The sequence below is a fragment of the Ruditapes philippinarum genome, unplaced genomic scaffold (assembly GCF_026571515.1).
Source record: "Ruditapes philippinarum isolate M1 unplaced genomic scaffold, ASM2657151v2 ctg895_1_1_1_1, whole genome shotgun sequence".
Lineage (NCBI taxonomy): Eukaryota > Metazoa > Mollusca > Bivalvia > Venerida > Veneridae > Ruditapes > Ruditapes philippinarum.
The window spans coordinates 235,454-252,472 of record NW_026856197.1 but is presented as its reverse complement, the minus strand read 5'-3'; positions in this window follow the sequence as shown (position 1 = coordinate 252,472).

Genomic DNA, 17,019 nt, shown 5'->3' with positions numbered 1-17,019 from the left:
GTACTGACACATTCCTGCAAAATTCATTGATCTTGTTGAACATTATATAAAGTGTTTAGCATTTGTCAGACAATGAATTTACCGGCGCCGCATTGAAGACATATTAGGCCTGAGAAGTGAATTATTTTTTCTTTAAGTAAGAAAAGGCAAAGTTAACATGAGATTATTATTGGTGTAAAAATGACATGCTCGTTACCTGCAAAAGCGTCAAATATTAAATATAACGATGTATTTAATACTTGTATAAACCGTCTTTTTAATTTAGTGCTAAAAAACTTTTGTTTACCTGTTTATGAAAATTAATGGAACATGTTCACTTTAAACTTTAAGTCAAATGATGTCATTCCTTACTGTTAACAAACAACACGCCCGATGTTTTGAAATAATAATAATAATAAACTTTAAAAAGAACATTATTATTTACAAAGACTTCAAGGTCAAGGTCGATACACATAAAATCTGATATAAAGATTTATTGTCAAACTGAAAAGATTGTTTGACACTGTAACTGTATGCATTATCATAAACAGCGCCGACTGTTGTAATTTTATTTTCAAATATTTTTGGAAATTCCAAAAACTCCATTTACGTTTATAACTTTGAAGATGTTTGCGAGATTTATACGTCGTAGATATATGTGTATACTACATGTAGCAAAAACGACCCTGTGTAGAGGAAAGATATTAAAATGACAACATTTTGTAACTGTAACATTTTACACTGATAATTTTGATAGCTGGTTTATTGTTTGTGAATATTGGCCTAAGACATTTGAATATTCAATGACTTTGTGTTTGTAATTTTCGATTCCGAAGTGAATCATTTGAATGTATGACACAACGGTATATATATTACTAACATAACGCTTGACAAACTAGCCTAAGTGACAAGGTGCAAGGCTGTTAGGTTGTATAGTCAAAACATTATAATCATATTTTACATATTTTCTTTAATAAATCTGTATAATGCTTGCGTGTTCATTGTACGACTTTTCGTATTGAAATGAATGAAATGTAAAATTATGTATTTATCAAAATTATGATAAATTAAAAAATTAAACGCAAGAAATTAAACACAAAATTTATCAACTCGAGTTGCACTTATAGTTTAATGAAAGAAAAACTGAAATCTATAAAAATGTTTGTATAAGATTCGAACTTGCAACTTCACTTTTACCATTCCGCCGTACTTACTACTAGACCACCGGAGCTGTATTCTTGAAATATACAGTGCGTCAATGGTAATAAGTGTAGGAAAGTAACGAAAAGCCTCCAGAAAAATTGATCAGTCTCAGCTAAAAATATAAAAACAAAACAAAAACAAACAACAAAAACATAAACTTTAAACAACATATCTTCCTCCACCACTTAGTAGATATTAGGTAGGTTTTAGAATTCTCACATCATTCTTGTTTATTGAACAAGGTGGTTGCTAAAATAGAAATAGATTTTTAAATGACATCTCCTCCATAGCCGCTCGATTGCTTTAAATGAACGTCAACAGAAATAAACTAAACAGTGTGTGGTCTTTCACTTAAATTGCTAAAATTGTCCAAGTGTGCTAAAATATGGCCATCAGAGCTAACAATAGAAAAATCTTTTAACAACATAATAATCATCTCAACCTTTTGATAAAACATTGACGTTGACGGCAGAGTGTTTTTACCACAACTGGCCGTGAATAGGCTCAATCGAATCGAGTCTACCATCAACATTTTCATCTTGCCGATAAGGATTTTTTTAAAATATGCTAGATACAGAAATAACACTTAAATGACATCTTCTTAACCCCTTAGTTGATTTGTATAGAAATGAATTCAAAGGATTGTCTTGATAATTTTATCTTGTCTGTGCAAACCATATCCTCTGGTGAGCGATTCAGGGTCATCTTGGTCGTCTAGTTTATATGTAAGTATGTTTCATACTTGTATATGTAAAACACAATAATGTAAGGTTATTGAGAACAAATAGGTTGATCTGTAGGATTGTATGTTATAAGCATTTCAGCATTTGTGAGCAATTATTCGTGGTTTAATATTTCTAAGAACAGTTTGAGAAGTCTTATTGAAGCGTTTTCTCTGTGAGTGACCAAGATTATGATATACGGTTTCTCTTAAATCAAAATAAGATAAAAGGGGGTTTGCACAAATGTCAAATTTTCTTAGATGAATATATACGATCGAACATTATAGGATGTTTATATTTAGCTTTATATTTCACATTGAAATGTCTTGTGCAATGTATGATTGTTTTATTGTTTTGATCGTAATATGCTTGATACATATCCTCTTGTGATAAATAAATACTCATAAATTATAATCTCATAATAAATAATCTCGCTACAATGCACAAACATATTCGTTTGTTTATTGTAAGTTGGAGTAAGTCTCGCTGTTATTATTATTGACAAATATTTCTTCTATTTTTTTCTGATTAATATCATTTGTTGAGAATAATAAATTGCCTTTTATCATTTGATCTTTTTGTATGATATATATCATAATTTGCTGTACTTTTCATTCGTGAAAGCAAAGATATAATAGAAAGATATAATTTCTCACGACAAATCCTTATGTAAAGTTAATATATCAAATTTTGTCTCTGCATGTACATACATGTGTATATGTATACTCCCAATTACTATAAAATATTATGAAATCGATTGCTTGTCACGTTATCTTTGTTCGTTTTTACATTCTGATCACATTGTATTTGAAACCATACTTAAATAATATTGTGCTTAACCATTTTAGCCGCGCCATGACATAACTAACTTTGTGCGTTTGCGACCAGCATGGATCAAGACCAGCCTGCGCATCCGCGCAGTCAGTCTAATCAGGATCCATGGTGTTCGCTATCAGATTTTCTACTTGTAATAGGGTTGGTAAGCGAACAGCATGGATCCTGATCAGACTGCGCGGATGCGCAGGCTGGTCTGGATCCATGCTGGTCGCAAACACACTATGTTGGTTTTGGCATGACGCGGCTCAATTTTATACTTATTACATTGTTAGTATCGTGACTGAATGATGTCCAGAATAACACGATTTAAGATATTAACACCACCAAACATCACGCAAATACAACATTATATTAGATATATAAATAAGACATTTTAAAGTTGCGAATGGCAATAATGGAGTCAATATCGTTAATAAAATGAAACGTATTAAGTTATGTACAGATATACCGTTTTCGGGTATTACCATACATTATTTTTCATATTGTTATTACAAAACTATTTTGAAAAGGGTCACACAGCGATATTATTAGATTATTGTTGCAAAAGAGATATTTAGTTTTTTGCTTGTCTTTTATCATCAATACAAGTTGAAATTTATAAAGGATAGGATTATTTTAGATAAATTCTATTTGGTTGTTTAATAATTTAATTATTGTTTATTTTCACTATATTGACTGTAAAGAAACTAAACTTTATTGAACAATCTCGACTCCGTTCCTGGAACAAACAAGTACGGAGCAATGAGTGTAAAGTTACTAGCTACAGAACACAACGGCTTGCCCCTGTCGCGGTTTTGAACTCACGTACGCGACCAGCAATCCTAAGATTACTATTCCGACGTGTTAACAGCTCGGCCACGAAACCATGAATATGTTCGCTCTCGAGTCTGTGTAGATCTGCATGTAAATTGTGCATTTTTGTTGCGACGTCTAGATATCTTCAAGAAGTAATTTTAACTGTTTTTTCTTTCTTTGCTAAGCACATTTCACATTTCAAAGGATGCTTAGCTTGTAAGTTGATCGGAATAAAGTGTAAATATATTGTCGTTTTATTGGGTTATTGTTCGTATACTTCGGCTAACAGCCCTATAAAGTTAACACAAAAACTTTGCTGACACCTTTTCCCCCCGTATTGGTTTTTGGTACTTAAAATTTTATCAAGAAGAAAACAAAAATCTGTATCAAACACCAAAAAACAAATCTCTTAGTAGACATCTTGTTTTTTTTAAAAATGTTGCATATAAAAATTATTTCATGAAAAAAATCATAATAATGATTTTACTGTTGTCCAACATTCTGTATATCTTAAATTTTTGCATTGTTTTTTGCAAAAATTTTTGCTCAAGGTCTAAAAAAATGTTTTGATAACAGAAAAATTTGATTTTTCTGATTTTAATGTAAAAATCCTTTTCTTCAATTTCTTTAAAATTCAATTATAAAATTTTCAAAGATAAATAAACTTTGTTTTGGCATCTCTTAAAGAAGTATACCTTTCATATTTTTAAAATATAAGTTAATTTTATATAAAATTTTAAATAATTTAATTTGTTTTAAAAAAAATAAATTTGCTTTAAACGCCAAACGGGCGGGGAAATTTCCTTTTAAAAAATTATAGCCAGGTCACCTTAAATTGGAAATTTTTGTGTTAAATATTTTTATCTATTCTTTCGTTTTTCTTTTTTTTTCTTTTTTTTGTACTTTGAATTTGAAACCCTTTAAACTTCAAATGAACTGTTAAAAGTACAAAGCAGGGCATTTTACTTACACATGGTTAAAGGGTTATGAAAATTATTTTTCAAAGTCAAAATTTATGGACGCTACAAATCAAACTTGACGATGATCATCCTTCTGTTAAATAAATACAGATAATAAAGAATTAATTTATGACGGTTTTTGGACAGCTCCGGATTATTTTAAACAGCCTCTCATTAATTCAGTAGGACACCAATTACATTTATCACGACATGTTATAACATTAAGACATGAAGGACATATCAAATTGTTTCAATTAGACGCCAGTCATTCCCTCTATTGTAGCAACCAAAACTTATGAGATACCAATTAAGTTAATCCACCTAGTAGTTTCATAAATGTGTGTATTTTGTTCACGGAAACGAAAGTCAATTTGTGTCTGCTGTAACCGGAAGTGCAATATTTGCCCATGTTTGCTAAATTGCCCTCAAGGGGTGTTCCTTTTTACATATAATTGAAATGGAGAAAACGGAATCTCTTAAGAAAGTCTAAATCGGCAAAGTTGAAAATTTCGGAGACTCTGTTTTATTGAGCCTGTTTATGGATGGTAGTTTTAATTACAAGCTACAGTCTATGCCTCCTAGCACCGACTTAGGGAGAATTCAACATTTAAAACATAACAATTCAGAAACATCCACAGATAAAACTGTAAAACTTCTTTATATTTCTACTCCAGCATACACGTGCATTATTTACGCATCACAATGATTAATCTAAATGTCATGTTAACAAAATAAATCAACTTTGAGAAAAAAGTAGCAACCCATTATTTTTCTATCGATTTGACAAATTATTTTCCAATTCATTACGTTTTACATATTTGTACCCAATTACACATGTATTTTCAAGATTGTTGTTTTTAGATCAACAATAAATTATCCATGAACTGTAAATGTTAGACCGTGAATTAGCATTTCTACATCCATCCATCAATCTGTTGTCCTTGATCTAAATTGTTTACATCGTAATTGTAATCACATCATTCAAAAAGAAGAAAAAGAAAAAGTAATTCAAGGTATTTACATGTATAAGAGTTTGACATTTTCTTTTATTATATGCTTTAGCAGTGTTATAATATCAAGCACAAACATTTTCTGTGTTTGACAGACTTCCAGTTATGCCATTTTTTCTAAGATACTTACATAAAAGCTGGAACCTATACATGCCTATACATGTACAGCTTTCAATTTTGTACTTAAATATACATTGTACATTGTAATTAGACTCCGAGATTGAAAAACTATGCAGATGAGCCTTGTTTAGAATTTACGTAGATAAGTAACCATGTAAAGTTACCGAAACACCCATCCTTCCTTCAGCAATATCTGAACAGGCATCGTGTGGGACACCGTACAATAGATAAAGCATCAGTTTTGCATTAAGGGCATTACATTTGGGACAAGCAATGGACGCCAAAATAGCCCACAAAAAAAATTACTGGCATGGATATTTCTAGTAATCATTAAATTATTATATTTAAAAGTGTTAATGTTATGATATGTCTTATTATTTATTGAGCTTTGTTAAAAGAAATAACACATGTTCTCTCTACGTGAATGCTATCATACGACGTAATTGACAAATTTTTCAACAATAAATATTATGTGAATATATAGGAACAAAAGTACATCAATATCATCGCTGTAGGTCTGTGACAAAATAAACACTGCAGATAAAACAATTAAATAAGTTGCAAAACAAAACAAAGATTAGCCATCATTCAAGCAATTAATAAAAGGAATGTTTTTATAATAAAATGTACGTAATGTTAGTCTTACAATTCAACAATGATTAACTATAAAGCTTTCACAACGTACAATGATGTTTGCATTTGTGCCAGTATAAGCCAATTTTCCGACAAAACGCCAAAAGGATATTTCTAAGAAATCTTTGTTTCTTTGATAAAGCAAAAAAATGGCTCATCGGACGCAGAGATCCTTGCGAAAAATGATTTATAACTGACATGTTAAAAACTCGAAATGTACTGTTGTTAAGTTCTCTTTTCTACAACAATGGATGTTTTCATATAAATTTAATTTTAATGCAAACTTGAACACGGAAATACGTAAATATGTACTTATTACCATATTGTACCATAATTAATGCATAGAGACAGTCTTGTAACATATTGTGCATATTTAACGTAATTGCTGTTTTGTAACTGTCATATTTGCTGCAATTTTAAACGTTCATAAAATATACTTTGTCGGTTTATATCTTGTCACCGTATTTTACAATTCAGTAAATCTAAAATATCTAGCCGTATGGCACCCGGGACATCACGTTTATTGTAAATTTGAGTTACTGTTTAACCGAGTTTATTTTGTCTTTAAAGATTGTAGCAACGCTATATGTCGCAACGCCGCTATATGTCGCAACTAACGCTAAATGTCGCAACGCTGACGCTATATGTCGCAATCAACGCTATACGTCGCAATCGCCTACCGCTAAATGTCGCAACGTTGCCGCTATATGTCGCACAAAAATCGATTGCCGCTAAATGTCGCAGCCCCTTGACGCTAAATGTCGCACTTGGTAGGAAAGTAACAGATGGACCTGAAACAAAAAGTAAGTGTTAAAACATTTAAAGTTTATACCATTTTAACATGAAAACATATCCTAGTAAGCAAACAAAAGTTGTATTTCGCGGTCTATGGCAAAAACCTTATATGGACATAGAAACGGTTTTTATTTGTTTGGGTCGTCAGACCAAACAAATAATGGTAGCGGAATTTCAGAGTCGAATGCTGTTAATTGCAAATGCCTAAAGTAGTCCACTTTTTTGAAGCGGTTACTTCCCTTTATATGTACACTAACGCCAAAAAATTCAGGGAGATCAATGCGTAAATATTGTCAAATGACAGGCGCATTAATTTTCAAGCAAAGTAGTTCCCGATTGGTCGAAGATTTCTAATATTGTTTCATTCTTTATAGATATACATGCTTACAGTAAGCTCCATGATTATTTACATCTGTGTTAAACAACAGGTGATAAGAGATAAGAGTTACAAACCCTAATTTAGAATAATATGGTTTTCTTCAGGCCGATAACATATATATCTACCGTGGTTTGCACGCTCGCTTATGAATCGAGAGGTCTGGAGTTCAAATCCCAGTTGAGGCAACTCATTTTTTTTAAGTCAAATAAACATTGAATTGACTATCAGTGTTGCAATTAGTCTTACCGTTAAAACACTTGAAAGCATTGGTGGCACTTTACAAAAAAAAAATGGTTTATAATCTCACAACCTTCACCTTTCTGACATTCTGAGACCCAAACAAATTCAGCGCCATCTGTGCTTTGATTGATAAAAGGGATGGATTTGGTTCTCAACCACGGACCAGGTGTGAGATCAAACTTTTCTCTTTGAGGATGTCTTTCTCACAAAATGCATCAACAAAAACATTTGGATATACATGTATATTTGTTATATTATTTGACATAACTGAGCAAACCGCTTGTTAATGCTAAGGGGGAACTATATCTTAATATATATTTTATATTATACCTGTTCATAATCTGACTAGATATAGGCTTTACTACATGCAAGTTTTAAATAATACCCAATTGATCTGTTGATCGATATTCGTAACTATGCGGTGTATTGATTTAGGTTTATGACAGAATTGTTATACTTACATAACTTTTTATATTTATCTCAATATTTCTTTGGGAACATTAATGAATCAATATACTATGGAATTGACAAATGTTGACTGCCTACTGCTTACTGTCAACTGCTTACTGTCAACTGCTTACGGCTTACTACTTATTATCCACTGCTTATAGCATTAAAATAAAAATGGACGACCTATTACAACTATATTGGTCAAAAAATTATTCAATTGCCGAAATAGTTGCCGTTCTGGAGGTCAAACACAATATAGTGCAGTGGTATATAGGCCACTTCCAACAGCCTTGCTGTTGGGTAAACCCTTAAGCGATGTGGTTGAGGTGTCCGTCTACGGACCAAGAGGTCTGTGGCTCAAAACCCGGTTGGACCCTTTGTATTTTTCTGCCTCCTAATTAACTTTAATAGTTTACAGGTACATATATATTCTTAGAACAACATTTAAAGGAATTAACTGATAAATTAATTTAAGAGGTCTGTTGTTCAAAACCCGATTGGACCCTTGGTATTTTTCTGCCTCCTAATTTACTTTAATGGTGTCAGAAGTGTTTGACGGACTCATGCGGTAAGCAGGGAGTGTCATTCAGGAGAGCTGGCTAGCTCTGAAAAGTAAAGAGGGGAGGAGTGTAGTGGTTGTAGGTATATAGGCCACTTCCATCAGCCTTGCTGTTAGATTAACCCTTTAACGACGTGGTTGAGGTGTCCGTCTACGGACCAAGAGGTCTGTGGCTCAAAACCCGGTTGGACCCTTTGTATTTTTCTGCCTCCTAATTTACTTTAATAGTTTACAGGTACATATATATTCTTAGAACAACATTTAAAGGAATTAACTGATAAATTAATAAATGCATGGACTATAACATGGAATTCCATAAACGACAGCCAACTGTTGACTGCTTACTGTCTACTTCTGACTAACTACTGCCTACTGTTAACTGCCTACTGCTTACTGTCAACTGCTTACTGTCAATTGCATCCTGTCAACTGCTTACTCCCCCACTAGAAAACAACAACAACAACAACAACAATTAGATAAATAAATAAATACAAAAATGAATAAAAATTAATAAATAGAGGTATTCTTTTATCCGTTCACATATAGAGGTTATAGGCTGACCCATGAAAAAAAATAGAGAAACTAAAAATCAAGCCAAAAAGAATTTTTTTTTTATTATATACTTATAAGTGAAATTTTGAGAAATACTGATGAAATAAAATGCGTATATTCAATTTTAGTATTTTCACTGTAAAAAGCTATTTTTCACTGCAGTGAAATATATTTCCCGTATTTTCACTGCTGTCTTGCCGGACTACTTTCTTCTAAATTCAGACAATACACATAATTTAAGGAGAATTCTTTCAAATTGTAATGTCAAAAGAAAAAAAGAATAAAAAAGAAGAGAAATCTATATGATAAACAGACAATTCAAGTTTTTTTCTATAAATACAGGATTTATTATCATCTTGTGGTATGGAAATTATCATATTTCATTCATGGCTACCGCCACTCATAAAATAATTATTGTCTTGCCACTAGATGAAAATAAATCCTGTATTTATAGAAAACACTTGAATATCCTCCATGAATTATGTCATAATATGTTCAAAAGCAACCAGACATAAAATCGTATGTATTAGATATCTAGATGTATATTAATAATGATAATTCAATAAGCATGAACCGAATGTTCATTTTTTCTTGTGTGCGACAAATTAAGAATAATTCAAATATCGATTGAATTATACATCCAATTTGTCGTTAGATAAATCATCAAAGGGTGATAATAAGACAACAACTTAATACATGTAAATGTGAACATTATATTACCATTCATAAACGCATTCGTTTTCTGATAAAAACGTGACTTAAAAAACCCTGTTTCGATGAAAGCGAGGCTACGCAAACTTAGAGCTGAAAACGAGGCGACAGTAAGGAAACGTCACAAACGTATCTATGAAACAGTGAAAATGAGGCTAAAGAAAAAAAACGTCCCAAACGCAACCGTGTAACGACGAAAACGAGGCAACAATAAGAAAACGTCACAAACGTAACCATGTCAGTTTTAAAACGAGGCTACAATATCAAAACGTCAAAAACGTGAGCATGTTTCAATTACAATAAAAACGAGGCTACAATAAGAAAACGTCACAAACGTATATATGTAACATTGAAAATGAAACTACGGGAAGAAGATGTTACAAACGTAACTATGTTACGATAATAACAAGAAAACAACAAGAAAACTTCACGAACGGCATGTTACAATGCAAACGAGACTTCAATGACAAAACGTAACAAATGTACTAGAATCTATTAGACTTTAACAAAACGCGTAAAAAACATATCTATGTAACGATGAAAACGAAACTTATAAGAAAAATATAATCTATTCCATTCGCTTTAGTATAGTTGGCTCAGAAAGTAGTCCCAAAACCGCACTGACATACTCGTATGTTAACATTTTGGAAATGAATAATTTTGCGATTTATGTCGCCAGAGTAAGGCCACTGCCTCCAAACTGACAGAGGTCCAAACAGGAATGTTTCTACCACATATTAAAATTATATTAAAATCACTTTCAAGTTTTTGGATGACATCATCTGCATACTTGGACATGACAAAAGTTCCAATAAAAATGATGATAAAATTTATCATATCTTTACAACGTTCTTCTATTTGTGGATTTTATCTATGGTCTTATATTTAAAGTCAAAGTGTTAAAAAATTGTTACGTTTTGACAAGATTCTTGTCATTCAGCATATTGCAGATGTGATATATGTGAGGAACGAACAACTCTGCTTCGAAATAATTTAGAAACATCAAAAATGAAACCATGGTGAAGTTAAAATGAGACTACGATACATTAAGTTAACAAATGTATCAGTGTTACGAGGAAAAAGAGGATAAAACATATAAGGGAGAATATGAGACAATAATTTAATGTCATAAACGTGTTCGTGTTCATGTAAATCAGGAAATAGAGTAACCATTCACAAAGTTGTCCTTGTTTCGATCAAAACGAGAATATACATGTAATTAGAAAATGTCACAAACGTAACCATATTGCAATACAAACGAGGCCACGTAAAGGAAACGTGACAAACGTAACTATGAACTATGAAACGAGGCTACAGTAAAGAAACGTCAAAAACGAATCCATGTAATAGTGAAAACGTGCTTTACAGGGAGAAAACGTCATACACGTTACCATGTTACGATGAGAACGAGGCTACAGAAGGTAAACGTCACAAACGTAACCATAACGAGGCTACAGTAAAGAAACGTCACAAACGTAACCATGTAACAATGAAAACGAGGCTACAGTAAAGAAACGTCACAAACGTTACAATGAAACAGTGAAAACGAGGCTACAGTAAAGAAACGTCACAAACGTAACCATGTAACAATGAAAACGAGGCTACAATAAAGAAAGGTCACAAACGTAACCATGTAACAATGAAAACGAGGCTACAGTAACGAACGTCACAAACGTAACCATGTAACAATGAAAAAGAGGCTACAGTAAGGAAACGTCACAAACGTATCCGCGATACAGTGAAACGAGGCAACAGTAAGGAAACGTCACAAACGTATCCGCGTTACAGGGAAAACAAGGCAACAGTAAGGAAACGTCACAAACATATCCGCGTTACAGTGTAAACGAGGCAACAGTAAGGAAACGTTACAAACGTATCCGCGTTACAGTTAAACGCAGGAAAAGAGACTATAGTAACCCTATTATAATGAAAACGAGGCTACAATAAGGAAATGTGACACTGAAAACCAGGCTACTTTACAAAAGTATTTCATGTAATGGTAAAACAAGGCAAATGTATCATAAAATGAAAATGATACTTCATTATGAAAACGCCACAAACGAAACCATGTTGAAGTAAAAATGAAGCTACAATATCAAACCATTACAAAAGTATCCATGTAACGGAGAAAAAACGAGGCTTAAACAAAGCGCAGTATAATATGAGAAATTGGACACAGTACTTCGGATATCAAAATATTGTTGTATCCCCTGTCGTATAACGGAGAGAGAACACACTGATGTTTCACATTTTATTACTCAATACATAAGTATATATCTGCTCTGGACAAATACCAAATTCGAATTACCTAGACTGGGCTATTCGACCACTATTTATAATGACAGCTATTAACATAAAATGTTAAGATATAGTTCCCCCTTAGCATTAGCAAGCGGTTTGCTCAGTTATGTCAAATAATATAACAAATATACATGTATATCCAAATGTTTTTGTTGATGCATTTTGTGAGAAAGACATCCTCAAAGAGAAAGTTTGATCTCACACCTGGTCCGTGGTTGAGAACCAACTCCATCCCTTTAATCAAAAACCGTTTCTATGGCCATATAAGGTTTTTGCCATAGACCGCGAAATACAACTTTTGTTTGCTTACTAGGATATGTTTTCATGTGTAAATGGTATAAACTTTAAATGTTTTAACACTTACTTTTTGTTTCAGTTCGATCTGTTACTTTCCTACCAAGTGCGACATTTAGCGTCAAGGTGTTGCGACATTTAGTGGCAATCATTTTTTGTGCGACATATAGCGGCAACGTTGCGACATTTAGCGGTAGGCGATTGCGACGTATAGCGTTGATTGCGACATATAGCATCAGCGTTGCGACATTTAGCGTTAGTTGCGACATATAGCGGCGTTGCGACATATATCGTTGCTACAAAGATTGCTTAAATATCAACTAAAGTTTATACAATTCTAGTTGGCAAAATCGGCATAAAATATGTTCTTAACCAATAACAATACCTATTAAGATGGACAAGACAAGATAACCGAATATTAAATTTTGACTTGTTGATTATTTAACAGCTTGATGATTTATATAATGATTTATGTGTTTGTGTAAATGTAGTTTAATAAAATCCTCATATTCATCTTCTCTTCTTCTTCTTTTTCTTCCACCACTTATATAAATAGAAATAGTTTCTATTGAATACTTCGGGCTACTATCCCCATACACATCAGCCATGCAGCGATGGATTTCCTTGGCGTATGTTCCCTCCTTTGTCCTTAGTGAGGAACGTTACTCAATATTCTAACTTCCATTTAAAAACCTATGGGTAGAGGTTGTTAAAAAAAGTAGGAGCAAAATTGTACGTTATGACTAAACGACTGTTTACTTTCAATTGACAAAAGCTGCACAAAAATATAAAAACTTTCGAATTCTACAGAAAAATACCGAGTTGAAGGGACTTATTTAACACGCTGCGTGTAATATCAATGACCTTTATGCCGTATATACCTTGTATTTGGTATAGTTAGGGCAAAAATAAATGGAATTCTATCATACCATGAACAAGAATTAGGTAGGTCTGTACTTCCGCATGTGTCGTCTGTATAAAATACTTGTAATATGTATGCAATATATATTATTTTGTTTGGTAGGCAAGGATTACCTGATGCAATTTCGCACACATATTGAAAACATAACTTTAATTGGCTTGATTCATTTCAACCTAAATGTGTGTTATGAAAGAAGAAGGGAATGTTGAAGGTCGACTAACATGACATATACAATTAGTTCAATACCTACCAAAGAAAATGATTTTCTGATCAGATTATTGAAATAATTATCAAACACGGGTAATTGTTCCTGCAATTTGTAATATGTCAAAACCTTCTTTTCACCAATCATTGTCTTAATCATATGAAATCATTCTTAATTGTTTGATATTGATTACGGTTGATTAGTTGATAAGTTTTACTACTTGATACATTTGTAAGATTTACATAATAAGTATATTGCCGTAAACGTACGTCGAATGAGAATCTATTTTACAAACGAAATAGTGAGAAACATGAGCGTACAACATGAACGTAATGAGACTAATTGTTGATAGAAAATGAAAACATTCTGAATATTATATCAGAGACACAACTAATTGGGACATAAAAGTCTAAAATGTTTGTAGTATGTTATAGCTTGAACAATGGTAAATTTGTATGTAAACCATTTATTCAGACGGAAATGGTGTTATTTTAGAAACATATTTGCAATAAGAATTTGTCTAATAATCACACATTTTTCATGATCATTATTTTTTGCATTTCAGTTTAGGAAATATTGTCTGAATTTCAGTTACAAAGATACAAAGCAAGTCTAAACATTTGTTTATTAACTACCAGTTACAACGTATACAATACTTTCATAAAGTTGGTATTTAGTTTTTGTTTCTTTTACAATGTTTTGTTTGGTGTTGTTTTTTTTATTATAAATAAAATAAGAAAAACATAATAAGAATCGTTAGTAAATATGGAAAATTAATATGATGAAGTTAAACCATATACTAGATAGATCTATACTTAGAAATGTCATTTGCTAGTACTTTATATTACAAGTACCTTCGATGACGTCATGTTTTCTTATACAGTATTAAGTTAGTAACATGCAAATTTAAGTTTCTGCAAAAAACATGGTTTAAAACGGGCAGTGAAACTATTTATGTAACATCTTGCCATTTTTACTTGCAATTATTTTCTTAATGTTCAATACACTATTTTAAGCTGATGTATTAAACATATTATATTCTTAATATTGGAAACAATTAGAAAATTGTATATGAATTTGTAGTATGCGCTTAGAAGTCAAAACAAATGGGACACATGTTTTACAGATAATACCATGTATCAATATTTAATTTTTATCTATGAATTCAACTGTACTAAAAATTCGTATTTTCATTTGTTACATACATCAAACTTCTTTTTGTTTTAAATGAAAATTGAAAATAAAATTATAGTTATTGTAACTGACTTGAACCAGCATGTTCACATTTATTTCTGTAATGGCATACACTTTATAGTCTCAATTTTAATATAGAAACGATGACATTTATAATTGTGATGATATTTTCTTTCTGTTCTAGTCCCTGATGCAATTAAATTAAATTATGATATCATATTTTTAGAACTTAAAAGATAAATACATTTTTGTAAAGATTTTGTTTTATCTACAGGTATTGTTTTGAAGATAGTCTTGGAATGGCATTGACTACTATAAAATAACAAATTTGATCAAATATAAATTCGATATGTGGTGTATTGTAAGATCACCAGTTTTAAAAAAAACAAGACTCGTATGAAATACTTTCTGCATATATTTCTTTTCTTTTTCAGTCGTGGGGAACACAAATGGATTATGTGTGTAAATACAGTATGTATTATGATTTTAGTTATATTATAAATAATATGTATAATATACAATAGACATAAGATATGAGATGAGGGGGTGGAGAATGAACCCTGTCTGTCTCCTACCTTATTATGGAGTCAATAAATGTTGCTTTACAGCTGGGGTTTCACCAATTTACATATCGCTGTCATTTATTACAAATTATTTATGCGTTATTCTTAAAAGTTTGAATTGTTCTCTCTTTGTTTTCGTGTAAGTTCATTATCGTTTTGTTTTATCAGTGATTTCATAATTTGAACTGAGATTTCAACGAAACCAATGTTGTTTACGTTTTCATGCATAGGCAAAATTGGTTGTGTGACATAACCCTCAGTGTTCAAACTGTTGACGTTAAATATGAATGTTGGTAAGATAATTTACTATTTGGTCAGCATCGGTCATCTGAATCAGACACTTTTAAAAATGATTCCACTCTGGTATAAATAATTAACATATTTATTCATATAAATAAAAAAGAACATATTTACGACACTGGCTGCGCAGTCTGTCATTTTTATTACAAACCGGTAATTATTCAACGCAGGAAATAACGTTGTGAGCGTTATTTTGGCAATTAACATGACATACTTGAAATTTATCGTCTGCATTTACTTTACAGAACGCTTTGACTTCATAATAACTCGTCCATCAGCTATTACTAACAGAAAAAATTTAGGTCACATAGGTGTTAAGTGCTATGGGGCATTCTATGGGGCATTCTCGATGTTGGTATATTTTCTTGTTCTTCGGAATTATTGATGAACATATTTTAAGATGCAAACATGATTATATTTAGGAAAAGTGCTAAAGAACCTTCCTAACCTTTAACAGTGTTTAACACACATCAAGAACGATTAACATGTCTAGTTTAAAGGGTAGATTCTAAATAGACTCAATATCATGATCAGGCGACAAGGATGGACCGTCTGGCTGATCTTGGTCTGCACTGGACGTACAGATAGATTAAGAAGAAACCAGTGGGCGGTTGGGAGTTAACAAATGAAAACGTCATACTTTTACGTAAATATTAGCAAATGTCCATTTTGCTTACTTTTACAGTAGTGCTTTTCACTTTCAGGCATTTACAGTTTGAACAATGAATCATATAAGCTATTTTATAATTTTCAAGAAAAAACATCATGATTTTCGTGTCTGTTAATTGAGAGGAATTAGAAATATATTATAAAAAATGACTATTATGAATATGAGTGACCAATAATTGACAATGAAACATGTTTATGATACCATAAAACCTATCTTAATTATAACAGTTTCAGTTTCAGTTTATTCAGCAGATCGGCATAATAACATGCCTTTGGCCAATTTAACATTTGCAAAGTGAAGAATATGGCCAAGACAACATAAACATATAAAACAGTACATAATACAGTGCTAGTACATAATGAATATACATATAACCTACACAAATTGTCACAAATATACAGTATAGTGAAGTGTTATTATATAATGCTAATTAAGAAGCAGCTTCTACATCTACAAATCTTTTTCTTATTTGAAATGCTTCATACAAATATTTGGCAGTTTTATATAACTTATTCTTACTCTTACAGGACATAATGTTTGAAAATTTTTGCCTACTAGGCCATGAACAATTACCTAAATATTTTGTTCTTATTTCAGAATATATAGGGCACGTTAACAAAAAGTGA